General features: G+C 32.4%; 1 long non-coding RNA gene across 1 annotated transcript; it reads left to right on the top strand.

The window, feature by feature from the left end:
• Positions 1 to 7620: 7620 nt before the first annotated feature.
• LOC128128774 (uncharacterized) lies at positions 7621 to 20309 on the top strand. The gene is made up of 7 exons (XR_008226805.1): positions 7621 to 7968; positions 18126 to 18200; positions 18621 to 18704; positions 18891 to 19011; positions 19216 to 19273; positions 19405 to 19503; positions 19784 to 20309. It is a non-coding gene; the product is annotated as an uncharacterized LOC128128774 (long non-coding RNA).
• Positions 20310 to 21820: the final 1511 nt, after the last annotated feature.

Raw genomic sequence — 21820 nt, 5'->3', positions numbered from 1 at the left:
ATGATTGAGACAAAGATTCAAAGTGTTATGTAATGTTTATTGTTTAACTAATGAGATATTTTTGTGTTTTTATTAATCATTTTTTAATTAATTATATTTATTTTTAAAATTATAGTTTTTAATATTAAAATATTTTTACTCTGGAAAAATTAAGAGTAAATTACACGAATGGTCCCTATGGTTTGGGGTAATTTGCATGCTTGGTCCCTAACTTATTTTTTTAACTCGGAAGGTCCCTACTGATTGTTTTTGTTACGTGTTTGGTCCCTATTGTTTGTTTTTGTTACGCGTTTGGTCCCTCATACCTAAAAAGATTATTATTTAAATAGGAAAAAATGATAGGATAGATAAGGTAAGCTGAGAAGGGTGAGATTAGGGGTGTGTTTATTTAAATAAATTAAAAAATAAAGGGAAAAATAGACTTTTTATGTAAGACAGGGACCAAGAGCGTAACAAAAACAAACAGTAGGGACCTTCCGAGTTAAAAAAATAAATTAGGGACCAAACGTGCAAATTACCCTAAACCATAGGGACCATTCGTGTAATTTACTCAAAAATTAAAGATGACTATTTATTGGGTTTTAAAATTAAACGAAGAATATTTGTTTGATGCTAAAGTAAAGTGGCACGGAAAAAATAAAAAATAAAAGATAGATATTCTTAGGCTTCACAACAAAACCAAATTTCTGCAATGATAAAATGGGGCTGGATTAGAATAAACAATAGAACAATCTTTACTACTTTTTTTTGCTTATCCAATTGATCATTTTTAAACACTGGTTAAGACGGCTGCGTTGAGCTGAAGACATGCATCTCTCATTTCTATAAAATCTATAAATAATTATTGTGCTTTTTAATTATAAAACAAGTATGTTATTCAAATAATAATATTAACGTTTTATTAGAAGATTTAGATTTAGATGTTGTAAGTATTTATATACATTGGAAGTTTAATTGTTCGTCCACAAAATTAAATTGATTAATTCGATTTAATCCGAGTCAATCCATTTTTAGGGAACTGAACCACACTAGTGACTAGTGTTTTGAATGAAAAACTATACTAATATATACAATTTATTCAAACAAGTAAGTAAAAGTTGCATCGAGATTGAAGACAAATATTAAAGGACATTTGGTCTAATGGTAAGGAGTGACACTTTCAAATGAGAGGTCATGTGTTCAAATCTCGTTAGAAACCATAGATGGTATTTAGGAGTAGGTTAGTTTATCAGTTCAAAAAAAAACGACTAAAAACAAATACAAGGTGTATCTTATTACCTTTTGCACATAGATAAAAACTTGTAACTTTGTTGAAAACCTCCATCCCCTCCTTTAATGCAGCAAATCTCTTTTCGATTTGAATTTATTGTCATATTCTTCTGTACTTTAATTTCAGAAGCAACCACATGAGTAGATTTCCATTGTGGCAATAAATAAAAGTTGGTTTCTTTTTAAAACATCTTTGACCGTTTATAGTTTTTCGTATTATTGAAGGTAGGTATGTCCTTATATCGACATCTCAACTCTCTAGTGCATGTGTAAAGATTGAGATCAATATCTAAAACAAAATAATAACATAAATATTTAAATTCTATAGATTTAGATTAATATCCTCGATATGCATCTGTAAAGAGATTTAACATAAAGTTAGTTATGTAACATTTTGTGAGAGGTTGTGTGTGTATGTTTAAGAATCTCAAATTGCTTGTGAACTAACTTCTGCTATAATTATCTAATGTTCTACCGTCAAATATGAATTTCTGGTGACAAGTAAACGAAATATAAATACGTGGTTGTTATAGATACGAAAAAAAATCATAATTCAAGTAATAAAGCACTTATTTTATGGGGAAATAGCACAAAAAACACTCTTTTTACACAGAAATTTGATTTTGACATTGTGTTTTTTTTTTTTGTGTCAATTTTGACACTGTGTTTTCCAATTTGTTACAATTCTGACCACTTGACCGGTTAACCAGGTTAAATGCTGACGTGACATGATGACGTGTCAGTTTTGATGACATGGCATGCTGATATAATATGTTGACGTGTCAAAATTGAAATTTTTTTCTCACAAAAAACATTAGGTTTTCATTTTTTTCGATTTTGACACTAAGTTTAATTTTTTCTTTCAACTTTGACACTATGTTTTTTTGTTCCAAATCGAACATCATTTTTTCTAATTTTTTCAATGTTGAAAATTTTCTATTTGAAACCGTATAAATATTTTTTAAATACATTTAAACCGTATAAATATGTTTTTTTCATTTAAAAACCATAGTTTTGTATAAATATTTTTTTTTACACTCAAACCGTATTTTTATTTATAAATATGTATTAGTTATATAAAAATTGTATTTTATATTAAATATGCAACTTTAAAATGTGTCTGGAGGTTTGGAGGCGTGTAGTCGATCAAAACTCGGATATCAAGTTTGCAACCTATCAAATTTTTTCATCTTATTAGAAACTTATGGTTAGTTTGATTCTCATGATATAATTAATGCTTTGAATGTAAGATAAAAAAAAACACCTTGTATTTAAATAAAAATGTGGTTTTTAAACGAAAAAAATATGTTTATATGGTTTAAAATGTAATAAAAAACTATATTTATACACTTTCAAATGGAAAATAGACAAAATTTGATAAATGATGTTCGAATGGAACAAAAAAAACATAGTGTCAAAATTGAAATAAAAAATTAAACTTAGTGTCAAAATCGAAAAAAAAAAAATGAAAACTTAGTGTTTTTTGTGGAAAAACAATTCAATTTTGACACGTCAGCATATCATGTCAGCATGTCACGTCGTCAAAACTGACACGTCATCATGCAACGTCAACATGTAACCTGGTTAACCGGTCAAGTGGTCAGAATTGTAACAAATTGGAAAACACAGTGTCAAAATTGACATAAAAAAAAACACGGTGTCAAAATCGAATTTCTGTGTAAAAAGAGTGATTTTTGTACCATTTACCCTTATTTTATTAGACCAATATCCTTGTTGCCCTTTTGCTTACATTTTTATTGGCAACAAAACCTTCAACTGAGTTTAGCTTGTATCGAGTACTTGTTTTGAGCTCAATTGACTCCAAGTTACCTTAGCTTGAGGATAAGTAGATGCTTGAAACATATCATGAGTTGAGTTTGAGTATATAAGAACTTGCAGTCGATTTCTATCAAGTTTTTATGAGTCCTATTTAACGAGGCTCACCCACAAAAAATTATATATATATATATATATATATATATATATATATATATATATATATATATATATATATATATATGTGTTAAATAAAAGAAATTAGGGTTGAAGAATTTTGTCACTCGTTCACATTTGTATATTATTTGGTCCACCCTAAAACAAAATATTTGCTACATCACTTCCTATCTATGTGTTATGTTGTCTGAGTTGAGCAAGATTGTGCTTTCTGAGTCTAAGTATGTGGTGTTCGTGTAGCAATGTTACAATGTATGTCTTGATCTGTTCTAAGGTATGTGATGCATTGATCATAAGGCCTATTCAAATGATACGTCTTCAGCTTGTGGGCTTTGGCCTACAAGTAATTCTAGATTAACTCATTTTTATAATTAGATTTTGTTGTTTGTAGCCAAATCAAAAAGTGTATGTGCATTTGTTTGTGATGACTGTAATTTCTACAAGTCTAGTAAAAAATTCTTTGTAATTCGCCCATGGATAACAAGACTATTGAACGTATGAACCATGTTAATGCTCGTGTTTATATTTTTCTCTGCATATTTATTTTGTGTTTATCGATTCTTTATCCTAACATTTGTCTTATGTGTATGTATCTCAATATTTTCTCCAACTTTTGGATTTGAGTTGTATGCATATATTTTTTCTTATTGAATATAATTTCATTAGATACTTTTGAATTGTTCAAGCTCCTTAATCAAATTTAAATTAAACTTTCTTTTATAAGTTTATGTTTTGTAGAAAAGTCTGAATATTTTGAATCAATTTAAAAAATATTCACTAATGATTATTAATATTTTTTTATATAGAGCCCTAAAAATTAGTAAAATATTGCATTATGCATGCAAAAAAAACGTAGAGGTATCTTTGGTACCTCCAAGACATCACTCTCTCCTCGGTGGATTGAGATGTTTGAGAGCAATGGTTGTTTTAGTTGTTTCACAAACTCGCTCTCTCTCTCTCTCTCTCTCTCTCTCTCTCTCTCTCTCTCTCTCTCTCTCTCTCTCTCTCTATATATATATATATATATATATATATATATATATATATATATATATCTTTCGTACCATGTGTTTTAAAACTTGTACCTTACTTGTTTTGTATATATATATATATATATATATATATATATATATATATATATATATATATATATATATATATATATATATATATATATATATTAATTTAGTAGGTTGAGTGAGTTAAGAACTATAGAGTTTCCATGTATTGTTAGTGGCAAAAAATGAAAGGGAGAAAGAAGAGAAAATCTGATATGGAGCATATGTGGTAATGGGTTGAGAACGAAGGACGCTCTCATCCTTTATCCTTCGTAACAAATTAATTTATATCTATTTCATAGATTGGACTAAAATATTATGAATTTTCAATAAAAAATACCATTATTATTAAAAATGAAAATAAATATAATTTTTTTGCTTCATTATTATTATTATTATTATTATTATATATATATATATATATATATATATATATATATATATATATATATATATATATATATATATATATATATATAAATTCTCCTATCTTAGGTACAATAACTTTGCTAAGACTTTGACAAAAATGGTCATTCATTTATATATACATGCTTTTTGTCAATTTTGCCCTTTATTTTTTAGTCATTTTGACACATTTTGTCCTTTATTTTTTAGAAACCTCTTAACATTCAAAGTTTGGCCACAAAACTTTAAGGAATTGACAACTTTGGCCACTTTTCTCAAAACTTACTAATTTCAACCCTTTAATTCTTTAGTCATTTTGACATTTTTGGACCTTACAGTCTAAACTTTTATATTTTTTCATAAAAAACACAAAAAACGGTCCGGGCAAGGTCCGAGTTTGTCCTCATATTTAATTTTTTTTTCTTTTTTACCGTACGTTGCACTTTCTGCCGTCTATCATTTTCTTCTTTTGATATTTTTTTATATATTGGTCCGCATATTTATTTTTTTTGTTTTTTTCCCGTCTCTATCTATCCGTCTCCGTCTGTAAAAATTAGGGATCGAATTATCTCACCTTCATCTTTTAACAAAAACAACATTCAAATCAGACGCATACGGCCCACGCGGAGCATGGGCAACATATCTAGTTGTTGTTAATATTATTAAATAAATAAATGCATAAATATATTTTAGATACATATTTATACATATAAAATGTATTCATACATCAAAAAAATATGTATAAAACCAATAAATACATATGAAATATATATATATATATATATATATATATATATATATATATATATATATATATATATATATATATATATATATATATATATATATACCTTAAAAATATTTTTAAAGTTTATTCTTCATTTAAACATATTTATATATATTATTAAATACATACAAAAAAACATTTTATATTAAAAACAACAAAACTTTTAAAACATTTTTAAAGTATATATATATACCTTAAACAACATTTTCAATAACTTTTTCATTTAAATGTATTTATATATGTATTTTTACATTTAAAATATTTTTAACGTTCTTTTTTCAATTAAACATTTGTTATACATATGTCTAATAAGATATTAAAATATGTTTAAATGAAAAAAAAAAAAACTTTAAAAACGTTTATTTATATGAAAAACGTTGTTATATATGTATTTAGTAATATATATGAAAAACATATTTACGAAAACACACACACACACACACACACACACAGAGAGAAAGAGAGCAAGGTTTAAATGTGGATTGACATCTATTGTGTGGACGTGTGGACAGTACTATTATGTGAAAATGACAAAGAAAATATGTTGTTTGATAATATAAATACGTTCAATATTACATAACTATTGTTATTATCACGCATTTTACTAATTAAATCGTTTATAAGATTATTATAAACTTTTTTTTTATTATTCTCCTTCTATCTGAATGTTGCCAAAATTTTCATTGAGTCGTATTTTGTAAGAATGAAAATGAATGAAAAACGATGCGTGAGAAAAAATGAATAATAATTAGTGAGAATGTATGGAAATAACAATAGTTGTGTTAGGTTGAATGTATTCACATTACTAAACAACTTATTCTTTTAGTTATTTTCATAGAATAACATTGTCTACACGTCGGCACAATAGTTGTATATATATATATATATATATATATATATATATATATATATATATATATATATATATATATATATATATATATATATATATATATATATATATATCTTGGTTGCAGAAATCGGGATTAATCGGCGATTAATCGTGGATTAATCGTTTAGCGTTCTCCAACCGTCGATGATTAGGGCATTAATCGGAAATTTAAGATTAACCGGGTTTGGCGGGATTAATCGGGTTTGGCGGGATTAATCGGGTTTGGCGGGATTAATCGGCCTTGGCGGGATTAATCGGTCAACAAAAGTCAAAAAGGTCGAAAAAAGTAAAAAAAAAAAAAGTCAAAAAAAGGTCAAAAATTTTAAAAAATTCAAAAAACCAACTTTTTTTTTACTCCGAAATTTTCAAATTTTCAAAATTTCAAATATTATACCAAAATGTTCATATTTTCGTATTTTCAAATTTCCAAATTACAATTTTTCTTATTTTCTAATTTTGAATTACTTGTTTTTCTTAAGATATATTAATATTTAATTAATTTTAATATTTTATTAATAATCTATGGTCTCCGATTAATCATCGATTAATGTCCGCCAAGACTAATTAATCACTTAACACCAGTCGACCGTCGAGCTACCGTCAAGCGATTTTTACAACCTTGATATATATATATATATATATATATATATATATATATATATATATATATATATATATATATATATATATATATATATATATATATATATATATATATATATATATACCTTTAATATATTTTTCAAGTTCTCTTTTCATTTCAAAGTTTTTATACATGTTTTTAATAATACGTATAAATACATTTAAATGAAAACAAAACTTTAAAAATATTTTTTAAGGTAAAAAATATATATAAATATGTTTTTCATACGTATTTATCAAATTTATATGTTTTTTTACGTGTATAAATAGCACCAAATTAATTTATTTCCAGTTGTAACCGGGAAAAAAGTGTCAGAATACAAGCTTTTATTGGTTTTTAAGTGTTTTTTTTTTGTAAAAAAAATAATTTGATAATATTTTTTAAACTGACTAAAAATATTGAAACTTTTCTAAAAAAACCATACACTTTGATCAATATGTTTAAGCTATACGAGTTTCAGTTTTATCTATCTTTAATGTAGAAGTATTGTTGATTAGTTATCGAGCTTTGGTTTTGGCCTCATTTGTGAGTGTTGATATGGTATTCAAGTGCCAAAATCAGTGACGGATCCCTTCAGCGGCCAGGGGAGGCCATGACCCCCCTGCTTTTACTCCAGTTCATGTTTATATATTAAATAATTTATAAGTATTCAATGGAAGAAAACCCAATGTTGTGGAAACTTAAATGGAATAAGAAAAACCAAGAAATAAAAATAGATATTAGAATTTATGAGGATACCTAAAAATCCGAAATTGAAGGAAAACTGATCCACCAAAATTTAAACTTCTAAACTTTTATCTATTTAATGACAAAAAAAAAGTAAATCAAACTAAAATGTCTCAAACATAAAACTGAAACCTTCTGCCCTAAAAAATTAGTCGGCGGCACCTCTCTTCTCCGGTTTGAGCATCTTCCTGAGTAGTTGTCAGCCACCGATTCACCTATTCAGCCTTGCTTACTTGTAAGTCCATACAATACTTCTTGCTATCCCTCATTCCCTCTTATTTTGTATCTTCTTCCTGTTCTTATTAGAGCGATTTACTGTTTCTTTTTTGCTTTGAAGTTTGATCTTTCATGACATGGACATATGGTGTAATAAAGAAGGATGTAGTAGTATGTGATCTCTTGGGTATCTATAATCCTTTTCTATCAAAGATTTTTGTCGCACACAATCACTGCACAATACAAACTAGACTATTTTAGGATATTAGCTTAATAGCTTTTGACTCTTTTCCTAGATGTCTATAGTGATAAATGATTTTATATTTGTTATTGAATTGTTTATTTTATTTTTCCTAGACCATCTGTATGCTTTAATCACCGAGATAAAAAGATGTTTCATGCTCTTTTTAATTTTTGTATTTATACTTGCTTTATTGATTAGTTGTCAAATAAGGTTTTAAGAAGACAAAAATAATGGTTGTTGCTAAAAATAAAATTTGAATAAATAAAACAATAATGGGTTTTTTCAACAACAAAAGGCTCAAAACAAAATGTAAACCACCTTGTTCATTGTTAGTTAATTTAGATTACATAAACCTAGTTTGAAATTGTTAGTAAACTTATTCATAAACAAAAAATAATATATGGTTTTTGAGATATATGTAATATTTATCAGCTATATAAGTTTCTTGAAGTTTTTATTTCGGCCCCTAACGTTAACTTTTGTGTTCCGCCCCTGGTCAAAATATATACAAGCTTTTGAATAATTGTCTTTTAGATACAAAAATAAAAACAAAATATAAAGTTTTGTTGGAGTACTATCACTTATATTTTATGAATAAACGATATTTTATGGGTTGTTAACTTGTTATATTGAAAAGGACCAGTGCTTTAAGAAAGTAAAGCAATTCAACATGTGTAAGTCTATCCATTCTCCTTTCCAAGTTAGGATTAATTAACTACAAAAGGAATATATAAGATGCTTTTGTAGTTCTAGTATTCTAATCTAAGTAAGGCCAAATTGATCTTATGCTTTTATTTTAAATAATAGAAAATTAGTTACATAAAATTGTAAAGTTGGTGGATTTGTTGCATTAGAGGGTTATATTTTGTATAAAATAGTAAATTTACATTATATATCTAAGACGATAAGGTTTATAAAATTGTACAACAAAATTTATTGTTGTGTTATTTTACATTTATTTTTAATTATCCATATTTAATTGATGATATTACTCGTCTATATAAAATTAAAGTATAAGGACTACTTCTAACCAAAAAATCAGGGACACAACTTTTTCTGACCCTAGCAAAGACAACCCTATCTATATACATTTCTATATACATTTCGGACTATTTTTTATTTGTTACACCTTTAAATGTGTTTTCATGTTATCGTTGTATTATATCCATTTGATGCGTTAGAGGTTAATTATGATTCATGTCGATCCATTTTTGGTAAATAGATTGCATATAACCTCTAGTAAAATGTAGAAATAGTGTATAAATTTGGTTAGAACTCGTTTATGTTTGATTTTGTTTGTACTCAAGACAATATTAGACATATTATTTAACAAGAAAGCCATATCTTTTATCTGAGGTCTACCTGTCGAGATTTAATTTGGCAGAATTATTGATATTGTCGTCATCTAAGCATGTGATGTTAGCATTTGTACGCTTAAATATTTTGATTTGCTTAGTATATATAAATATAATTTCATGATACGAAGGGTAAAACAATATAATTGTCAATAATAGTTATGATGAGATATCTTATTAGCTTTTGCACATGCAAAGAAAGTTGTAACTTTGTGTAACCCCCCGACATGGAGACTTCCTCCTTTAATGCAGCAAATCCTTTTTTATTTGAATTATTGTCATTTTTTATACTTTAAGTTTTAAAAGTGGGTAGTAGATTTCCATTGTGAGAAAATAAAATTGGCTTCTTTATTACACGTCTTTGACCGTTTATAGTTTTTCTTTAGGCAAAAGGAACACAGTTTGTGTCAGAATACCACTCCACCCCACAATTCATGACACGATGTGTTAGATTTTTAAGGATTTCGAATAGATTTTTAAGGATTTTGAATAATAATTGACTTTGATGTTTCAAGGATCTTGATTGTATAACTTTTCGAAATCTATAATTCGTCTATATTGTATGAGGCACACGAATTCAAAAGTTTGATAATTCAAGAACTTCAATTTTGATTGCAAACCTAATCGATATTAGAAACACAAAATACTTATTGTGATTTGTGAATTTCAGAGACACGCTGAGATGCAAAGGAATCAGTTTTTGGTTATATGAAAGTTCTTACATTTGCATGTAACTTCCATCTTCCTTTTATACATGGAAGATAGCGGTTAACTGAAACATAACATCCACATTTACATGTAACTTCCATCTTCCTTTCATCAAATATTGCATATTTTGATTCTGTAACAGAATTAACAGAAACATAATCATTAGGTTCTATAAAAAAGAACCTATAAGCCTTGGAATGCTCAGTATAACCAATAAAGATACAATCAATACCTCTTTCAACCAAAGTTTTCATTTTAGGTTCATTTAGTCTTACAAGATAGCCTAAGTTTGGTTTCTTTTTGTACTAAAGTTCTTAAGGAGTTATCTTGTTCCTTTTGTTTTGAACCCTATTCAAAAGATAACAAGTTGTTAACATAGCTTCTCCTCATAATCCATCACTCAATCCCGAATATGACAACATATAAACCACCATTTCTTTTATAATTTTATTTTTCTTTTTAAATATACCATTTTTGAAGGGATATAGAGTTGTAGTTTCATGTACGATTCCTACAGAAGATGTTTTCTGCTACGGTGTAGTCTGCAAGATTACAACTGGAAAACGCTCTGTCGGTCAAGTCAATGTATTATTTGAGAGTGAGTATAAGAGTTTGAGAGAGATAGCTTACTTTCCGGGGCAGTGGAGGAGACCTTTTATACTCAGGTCTCCTGCTAGTCCGTACATAAGACAAGGGCATTAGACCCGATAGGATCAGGCGTGTTGATTGGCTAATCATGCTCCTCTTTCTGTCGGAGCTAATGATTGGTTCAGGTGGTAATGCTCTGAGTTTATTCGTTGTCGCCTGAAGCCGTCGGATTTTTCATGGAGCGAAGAGTATTAGGGACTCGACTCCTGTTAGATGACTTTGTGGTTTACTGTGACGCCTTTATTTCGGGTTTGGGAGTTGTTCTAAAGCAGAGAGGTCACATGATTACATACTTTGAGGAAACTGAAGCCTCACAAGGCGAATTACCCCATGCGTGATTTGGAATTGGGGGATGTGATGTTTGCCCTTGGTGGTTGTTGAGGCCAACAAAATTAATAACCCTAAATCTTTTACATTAAAATAGTGTATAGTGGTAAAGGGGTCGAATCCACGGAGATTGGTTCTTAACTCTATGAAAAATCTCTTTGTAAAAATACTTGTAAAGAAAAAAATAAATAAAAATAAAAATTGGGGGGTGGGTCTGGTGTTTTGAAATACTTGAAACAAACTAGAATTAAACTAAGATTTAAATACACAATTTCAACAAAAACAAGAGTTTGATGTAAAATCAATAAGAGAAAGATGGTTGACTTGAGGTTTCATCACATTAACTTTTTGATGAACATTTCATTAGAATCCAATGGTTCAATACTTGTTTTAAATCCTTAATTTGGCTATTAGTATTCCAAAGAGCTTGATATTACCTATACTTTTCTTAGTTGTTGAAATGTTTAGAGAAGCTCATAACAATTTCCTTAGTCAAAGTCACAAATTCTATTAAGCATGTAATTAGTGAAAGTCAACTAGCATTAAGAATTTAAAAGTCACCAAATCCAAGAGGAGTCAAAAGTTTCCACTACCATGTTGGAGAAAATGTTTTTATGATTGTGTGAAGTAAACTAACAAAAAAATCACTTGTTGCTTGCTAATTTGAAGATCCTTTACTTAATCAAGAAATTAGCCAACTAATCACCACAAACACATTTAAACTCATGAATAAAAACATACAAGTAATGATAAGATGTTAAAACATTAAATATTTTCATAAAGATTCAAGCACAAGTTCAAGTAATGATAAGATGTTAAAACATTAAATATTTTCATAAAGATTCAAGCACAAGTTCATGGAGTCTTCAACATTCAACAATTAGTCAAAGGATTCCACTAAAGTCTACCACAATTAGTCTAGCCAAGCATGGCTAAACTTAAGAAAACAAAGTTAATAAAGATTGTACCCAACATTTAACAAAAATCAAGAGGTGAAAATGATGAAGTTCTTGAGGGTTCTTGGCCTTCAAAATGCTCCAAAACTCCAGAGAGAATGTGTCAAAATCGGATGTCAAAGATAAGGCTAAAGAGACACACCAACCTTCCCAATATAGAGCTCTCAGCAAAAACCCGAAATTGCCCTTTTAGGAATCCACGTGGGCCGCATGGAAACCTTACGCGGGCCGCGTGAGTGTGATAGATTTTGGGCTTCTTCAAGTCTTGGCCCCTACAACTATTCCATTGGCCCAGTTCGAGTCTAATCAACTTCTAGCCCATTTTTCTTCAAGATTTCATCAATTTGAGCCCAAATGGCCTCTCCAAATCACTCAAAGCTTCCGCAAACTCCCGATCATCAATCTCCGCACACTCGAATATTCTCTCGCACCTTGCAAATTTAAAGTTTATTTCTTCCAAGCTTTCAATTAATAGGCAAGCCCACTCCAAGCATCAACTCCATCGCCACCAAGCTCGAAATCCCCATTGCCTTTCAAGTCCAATCGGCTCCTAAAAATCCCGCTCCGCTAGTCTCCAAAAAAACTGCAATAATGCTCAAGAAACTAGAAAGTACCCGAAATGGTCATAAAATAAAAAAAGGAAAATATGCATGGAAATTAACTAAAATGCGAATGAAATGTGCTAAAATAAACTATAAAAAGAAGTAAATAAAATGAAGCTATCCGCCCTCAAGATCTGGATGCATTATCTGTATGGGGTTCGGTGTACCATCTACACCGACCACAAGAGTTTGTAGTATTTTATGGATCAGCCGAATTTGAATATGCGGCAGCGGAGGAGGTTGGATGTAGTGAAGGACTATGGTTTTGAGATCTTATACCACCCTAGGAAGGCCAATGTGGTGGCCGATGCTTTGAGCCGTAATGCGGCAAGCTCATCTATCTAAGATATATGTTTAAGGATGACTGTCACTTCGCCTCTGATGGGTTTGATCAAGAAGGCTCAGGTAGAGGTATTGAAAAATGAAAAATAAAAGATCGGGCGGATTAGAGGACAAATTCATTTATTTTTCAGTGATAGTCGGGAGTTGTTGACGCAACGTGGTAGAGTTTAGGTTCTGGCATCGGGTGGGTGAGACAGACGATTCTGGAGGAGGCGCATAAGTCAAAGTTTTCTATCCATCCAGGGGTCACGAAGATATACTGAGATTTGAGGTTGAGTTACCGGTGTCCCATCATGAAGAGGGAAATTGTTTGGTTTGTTGATCAGTGCTTGACTTGTAGAAAGGTCAAGGCCGAGCATCAGAGACCCCACGACAAGGTGCAACCATTACCCATTCCCATGTGGAAGTGGGAGGAGATCACTATGGACTTCATCACAAAATTACATAGGACGACACGTGGTGTTGATTCTATCTGTGTTATTGTGGACAGACTTGGTGCGCATTTTATCCCGATTGCCAAGAGCACATCCGCAGAGAAGCTAGTTGATACTTATGTGCGGGAGGTGGTAGTTAGGCACAGGATGCCGATTTCGGTGGTCTCGGACTGGGACGTTTGCTTCACCTCTAGGTTTTGGAGGAAGTTTCATGAGGAGTTAGGAACTCAGTTGCATTTCAGTACACCATACCACCCTCAGACCGATAGCCAGAGTGAGCAGATGATCCACACACTCGAGGATATGCTTCGGTCTTGTGTGTTGGATTTTGGAGGGAGTTAGGATACTTACCTTCCATTGGTCGAGTTCTCCTACAACGACAATTATCATGGTAATATTGACCGACCACCATTTGAGATGTTGCTTAAGACCATAACGTTGATTCAACAGGTGCGCGACAGACTACGAGTCGTGCAGAGCCGTCAGAAGAGTTATGTTGATCGACGTCGTTCGGACCTTGAGTTTCAGGTGGGAGACTTGGTGGTGCTGAAGGTGTCACCTTGGAAAGGTGTCACCTTGGAAAGGTGTCATCCGGTTTTAGAAGTGGGGCAAGCTAGGCCCCCGATTTATTAGTCCTTGTAGGATTACTGCCCGTGTGGGCAGGTTTGCATACCAGATGGATCTTCCTGATGAACTCAGTGAAGGGTTTTGAGCATTCTAACACTGCTATGGTGTAACCCTATATGCTTTGGATCTATGTTTTCTCTAATATACATGTGTGACATCCCCAAAATCACAGCCAGAAAAGACCGATTTAATTTATGCTTTTAAAATAATTTTCAGAGTAATCATTTGATTTAAAAGAGTTGCGGAATTTGTTTCCAAAACAAAATATGATAAATAAAATTTATTAAAGCATTCCTTAAAGAAATGTATTTTCATTATATATCAATACTCGGGATGTCATGTTCCGATACAGACACAAAAGCATAAACAATAAATCATAGACCTTACACAGTTATATACAACCACCGGTCTATAAACAAAAAACATCTTCACAAGTTCTCCAACTTATGCTCCCGCGCCACTACCTGTAATACAAATAAAACTGAGTGGGTCAGGCTTGGGAGTCTGATGAGCATATAGGGGTTTCAACCTACAATAAATAATTATATTATTTCACCAACCAAAAAATAACTCGATTACCCATTCCCGTTATCCTCATTTTATGTCCCTATGACAACAACTATTACAAGGGACCTGATTTAGGATTTTCATTGGGACGGACACTACTGCAAAGGGGTTTCCTCAGCAATGAATGTCCTAAGGCAACCATGAGGGGGTAGAGTACACCGGTGAACACATCGTTCACAACACCTACAGGTTATGAACCTGCCAGCGTTCCACTGGACTATCTAGCAAGAGTCTGTGGTCGTCATCCATACTCCGCTAGATGACTAGATCAACAACCACAACATCGAGGTCTCTCATCATTTTATTTCATCACACATCCACTATCTACCCATGTTCTACCCAACATCTTTGTAGATATATATATATATATATATATATATATATATATATATATATATATATATACACAACATAAAACATGTATAAAATAGTCAATCAATACTCATTTCAAATAACACATAATATATAAACACATAGCACGTATTTCATAGAGAATACTTCGTATTTATGTGGTAGAAGAAAGTAACTACACACACACTTGATCAGAAGATGATCGGAAAACACTACGACTCTACGAGTAGTATTCTTCGGTGAAACCAGGATGCTTTCTTGAAAATCGGGCTTCTCGCGGGCAGAGTTTCATCTTGGAAACTTTACTTCTCGGGATCCTCAGGGCTTCGGGACTTGCTTCGGGTCTTGGGAATCACACCGGGGCTTCGGGGTATAATTTGCACGCAAAACGAGGCAATAACGAGTGAGAGAGAAGAATTTGATCACTAAAACTCGGCAAGCCACGACATCTGTTTATAGGGTTGGAGTTAGTCTCGAACGCAGGGCGTTCCCTTCGAACGTGGCGCGTAGGAGCGGGGTTCCGATCATATCCCTTATCCGTTGAGTCAGCATCGACGTGTCCAATCCGGAGCCAAACACTGAATGCGGGGCGTTCCCTCTTTGGGATGCGTGCCTCGAACTTCATAAAATGATAACTCTTGCATACGATCTTCGTTTTCAACGTTCTTTATGTCCACGCGTAGGTGAGATTATGCTCTACAACTCTTGTTTAGACTCTGTCGGCTAATTTTGACTTTATTTTTTATTATATTATTTTTAGTAGGCCGGGACAAGAAAACTGCGTTAGAAATTTATAACTCATTCATCTAACATCCGTTTTCGTCTGTCTTTTCACCGTCGGACTACTATCGACGAGATCTTCGATTCTCGTTTAGATTGTTTCGGCCAAATATCGCTCAATCTGAATTTCGAGATTTGGATTGTATACCGCTAAGTCGAAACATAGAAAAATCATAACGTCCTCATACGAAGTCAGATTTAGACGTTCTTTTTATGTACGCTCTCGGTTTAATTTATTCTACAGCTTTCGTTTATATCACTAAGACTAAATATCGCTCTTTCTTAAATTCGTATTTTATGTCGTACAATGTCGTGTCGGTTCTGTCGCGAAACTTCGACAGATCATAACTTCTTCGTTATAACTCGGAACCCTTGTCACGACCACTACAACTTCCTTCATAGATATTGGGCTTATCTAATATTTTATTATTACGCTTATTTTTATTCTTAATTCATTTAAGCCACACAATTAAGCATAAAACACATACACTACAAGAAAAAAGGCCTTTTACGACGCGCAAAATACGACGCTCATTGATCTATGTTACGCAAAGGAGAGTGACATTAAAAAAATGTCATCTCTTCAAAAAATTTAAGGATAGAAGACACGCATTATTGCGCGCCCTTAAATTAGTGTCTAAAAAAAACACGGAGGGCACCTATAATAAAATGCGCGTCGTCTAAGGATGTCGCTTTATAATTTTTAATGGAACGCGCGTTCCATCCTTTAACAGTAGGGGGAAATGAAATTCTGAAAAAATTAAAAATCCCGCCTTCCTTTTTTTTCTCCTTTCCCTCTTGCCCTGGACGCTCCTTCCTTCCCCCTCCCGACATTGACTGCTGCTTACTTCTTCCCTCACTTCTACCTACTGGAACCACCATATCTCCCACTCGATGTTGAAATTGTTAGAAAAAGCCCTAATTATACTCTTAAGTCTAAATACAGAAAAAATAGAAGATGGTGAAGAAGTAGCAGTAGAAAAAGCCCTAATCGGAGGTGGTCCTGTTCTTCATTGTTTCTTCGATGTTGAAATTGTTAGAAAAAGCCCTAATCGGAGGTGGTCCTGTTCTTCCTCCCACCACGATTCCCAGCTTTTGTTCGCCGGAACACCGATTCCACCGTGGTTTCTGATCCATGCTGACCAGTCGTCCCAGTCTTCAACGATTTTCTGCCATTGAAATCCGGATGGGTTGAAAAGAAAAGGGGCGAACAGCCACGACACGACTAGGAACCACATTGAGATGGTTAGGTGGCTCTGTATTTGGCGCCGCCGTGGAGAATTGTGCGACCTAAATAGTGACGTTTGGTGCCAAGAGAGAAGGTGAAGAAGACAGCGGAGAGCTGGAGGTTCATGATTATTAGACACACACACACACATAATTGAATTCCATTTCTAGGGCAATAGCAGGCAACATCGACACACTCTAAGATTGCAACCTTCTCACCGTCCGTCTGTTTGGTATGTCTCCTCCCAACGTTGATGGTGGTGTTGCCGTCTCAACTACTCATCTCCCCCACCACCGCCTTCCATTCCATCTTTGTTTGCTCCCAATTCCATATTCGTTTGCTACGTGTCCATCATAAATGATTTTTCTTTTTGTTTTTTTTTTCTGGCAGAGGGACGTCAACTCAAGAAGGGGCGTCAAAATTTTGAAATTGGAGATGGAAAATTTCTGCTTTCGTCTACGTCTTCTATGTTCCATTGTCGGATCTAACCACCTCTGTATCCTCGACGATCGCCTGCAATATGGTTGATTTTGTTGATGGTTTGAAGGTTTAGGTTCAATCGATTGTCCTACTCCAGCCATGTCACTTTCTTGGCGGATTCAGTTAGATTCCCTCGACCTTCGAATTTCTGGACCTGTAGATCGATAGGTGCGATGGTTGTTAACACTTGCCACTGTTGAAAGGTTCTATGTCTTTAATGGTCCGGCCTCATACCCGGTCCTCATCTGTTACTCTACCCCTGTATAATCACTAAATCATCATATTCTTTCAATTTTCTCCAATTAAATTCATTAGTATTGTTCTGTTCCATTTCCAAATACCATTGATACGGTAAAAATCCATGAGGATTTGGAGATAATACTGACATGTTTGTTGTTTTGGCTGCCGCCCACCAGGTGTATGATTAAATGCCTAGATGACTTATTCTATTATGTTATCATGGTTTTATCTGTATTTTATCATCGCTTCATTTTGTTTTCTTAATAAATTACTTTTACCTATTTCAGAAAAGTCAACCTAGGATGGGCTTCATGGTAAATTAAGAAGATTTGAGGGACCACAGAAGGTTGACGCCTCAACAGGTCTCGCCCATTTTCATTACTCTTTGATTTTAGAATACTTTTGATAAGGTTTGTTCAATTTAATGATCCCATCTGCATCTAGCTTAATTTATGAGATTAAGGGTCTCTCTACTATGTCTATGTGAGGGGTATTCCCTCATCATCTGATTTATGCTTCAGTTAGTATTTTTGTTTTGACATATATGATAATTCTAGACTTTCACCCACATATGTTGATCTGATTTTTTATTTTAAACACCTCTACTTTAAGTTAATTGCATATTTTAATGTTCTGGGTCCGATTACCTTGGTTTTAAAAACCAGAACATTGACTGTAATCCTGCTTTTATTGTTCTGGGTGACACCTTCTGATGTAAAGGATCAAGTTGATTTAGATGTGAAGGAAAACGTTGATTCTTATGTGTTTTGAATAAGTTTCAGATGGGAATGGAATGGTAATGTGAAGGTGGAGGTGAAAGTGGTTGGCCATGCAATGTTTGATACTTCTAAAGTAGAGAATATCATGTATGATTAAATTTTTATATTTGTTTTTCTTGATTAATATTTGTATCTTTGTTATGTACTATTTAGTATGATGGAATCAGAAAACAAATGGAATGGGAATGAAAGAAATTAGTTTTTAGTATATTAAGTTTTCTAATTTTCTAAAGAATAGTTTCTTATTTAGAATTATTTGTATTTTTCTTTTAGGGTTTTCATTTTAGAATCATCAAATTCTACCAAAGGGAAGAGACAGCTTCTTAAGCAATATGAATTTCATTCCCCTAATCAACAATATTTAGCCCGTTAATGGTACTTAATCATCTATCAGGTAGAAGCTTTCAAGATTCAAGTTTTTGATGATTATGTAGTAATTGTAGCATAAGTAACAGTTGTTGAATATCCTTTCTTTCCGAGTATCTTGCTGTACTTTTGTTTTAATATATGCATACCAACTTTGTATCTGTAACTAAGATAGCATTTCTGTTTGGTAAGATAATATAATAATTAATAATTTATTTTGTAAATTTTTCAGGTCAACTTTTTCAGAACTTTTATGCATTAAATGACCGCTTTCTATGCCGATTTTCCTGGTATGAATTACAATGGAATCGTAGTTCGCTATTCCATTCCATTGTATGTTTTGTTTCTACAAAAAATGGAATTCAATTATGTTATGTTCTTTTGGATATAAGTTTGTAACACATGGGATTTATGATTGCAGCAAACAATCTTTCTTTTCTTTCCAGACATGATTAAAGGCATGTTTTTGGCTGTAGTTATTGGACCACCTGTTGTGGTTGCCATCATTTTAATAGTACAGGTATTATTCTATCTCTGAGAAATTTCATTTGCCATGTCATCAAAAGTTGCCAGATGGACTATTATCTTTCATGTTTGAGTTGGTTCTCAACTTGTAGAAGAATAACATAAAATATTTTGGCATCTGAGTGTAAAAAATAATATTTGAACTCATAAGTTCCATAATAATACTTTATTGTGTTACATGTACTTTATTACTTACTCATAATATATAATTCAATCTGATTATTGATTATGTTTGGTGAGATCATGTTCTCTGTTCTTGATGCTGCATCTGATAGGGAACCAAAAGTGAGGACTTTTTTTCCCCCTGACACTTGAAATAACAAGGTAAGGAGAGAATTCTAAACATTCTGGAAACTTTAAAAGAAGAGGGAAATAGGGTCTTGTTCAATGCTTTAGCTGTGTTTGCTCTAAGGGAGATCAACTTATCAAAAGTAAGTTACTGTTTCACCCTTTTATTTAATATTTTTGTGATTGAATGAAAGTCTTAATGAAAGTGATTGACAACCCTTTCTCTGTAAACGATGTTGTGATTGTGGGAGAGGTGTTGTGTTTTTCTCTGTTGCTAGGTAACCTTCTCAACAACAACATTCTACTTAAGCAGGTGAGTAATCAAGATTAAGGGAGACTTGTAATCATGTTTGACATTCTTTTCCAGTAAGAAATAGAGTTGTATGATTATTTGTTAGTTTTATAGGAATGTATAACCCATGTTAGCAATGTATTATTTTTGTTTAACATTTGAATGATTCTTTGTATGACATTACAATTTGTGTAATTTATTTTATTTTTTGAGTATGAAATTTTATTTTATATTATGCAATGGATTGTATTTTTTGTATATGGTATTTTATTTCTATTATGAGAAATTAAATGAAAATTTAATTTAAAAATTAATAAATATATAAATTTATTTTTTTTAAACATTTAAATTTACGATACGCAAAAATGTGTGTCATCTTCATTTATGACATGGCCTTTCTTGACAGGGGCTTTCTTGATACGCATTGTGTGTCATTAACATGCGCGTCGTAAGGTTACGACACGCGAATGCGTGTCATCTTCCTTTATGATAGGGCCTTCCTTGATACGCATTGCGTGTCGTAAACGCGCGTCGTAATTGCGCGTCGTAAATGAGCGTCGTAAATGCGCGTCGTCTATAGACGACGCGCAAAAGCGCGTCGTCTCTCTTTATGACAGGGCCTTCCTTGACACGCATTTGCGCGTCGTCTGAGCCTTTTACGACGCGCAATGAGCGTCGTAAAAGGCCTTTTTTCTTGTAGTGATAATACTCAAATAATACATTTTTATTATTTCAAAATGAGTTACGAAGGTTAACCGAGACTATTACATCAACATTAATGCCTAGCCCATAAACACGGGCGCTACAACATGCAAACTTTCATTTTCCAAAGCATCATCCTAACTAGCATACAATGGAGTATCTATACTACAAAATTCTAGTTAGATGACATACCTTTTGTTGTAGTTGGAAGACTTGAAACTTTAAGAACTTAGCACCAATAGTATGAATGCCTCAAATGGAATCACAACACACCTAGGACAAAGGATAACTTTCAAGAGAGTATGGTGCACACAAGAAATCGGCTCTATAGCTCTCCAAGAACTTATAGTCTATCTAGCACCAATTTCACCAACCAAGGGGTTTTTTATATAGTGTGGCACAACTAGGGTTACACCATGCAAACCCTAATGTGCATAACTTTCCACATTCCTTAGGCTCCATGGATTTTAACCTCCATGGAATATCCATGGGTCACCACATGGGTTTAGCCCAACATAAAGAACTATGGATCATAAGCCCGCTTTATAAGAATGAATGATTTACACAATCAATCCTCATATATTTAATTAGTCTCTTTTGATCACAAAATTAATTCCAAATTAATTCTTGATCAATACTAATTAAATAATATGATTTCACATTAAGATATTAGAACTTATAATATATTAACAAATCATAAATAACCTCTTCTCAAAAGTTTATCCTATCAAATTGTCCTGATGATATGCAACCCAAATGGACCATGCTAATGCGGGTCAAGTACATATCAATTATAGTTATGAACTTAGTCACTAATCCAACACTCAGTCGGATCCATAACATTTTCCACATGTCTCAGTTGCGGAAGTGTGTAGCCAATGATTCAGTAGTGATGTCGTTGGATGACATTCGGGTGGATGAGCGCCTGAACTACGTGGAGAGACCGATTGTGATTCTAAACAAAAAAACTAAGACTCTGCACAATAAGGTGGTGAATCTGGTGAAGGTGCAATGACAACACCGAAAGAGC

The sequence above is a fragment of the Lactuca sativa genome, chromosome 9 (assembly GCF_002870075.4).
Source record: "Lactuca sativa cultivar Salinas chromosome 9, Lsat_Salinas_v11, whole genome shotgun sequence".
Classification (NCBI taxonomy): Eukaryota; Viridiplantae; Streptophyta; class Magnoliopsida; order Asterales; family Asteraceae; genus Lactuca; species Lactuca sativa.
This window is presented reverse-complemented; position numbering and strand designations above follow the sequence as displayed.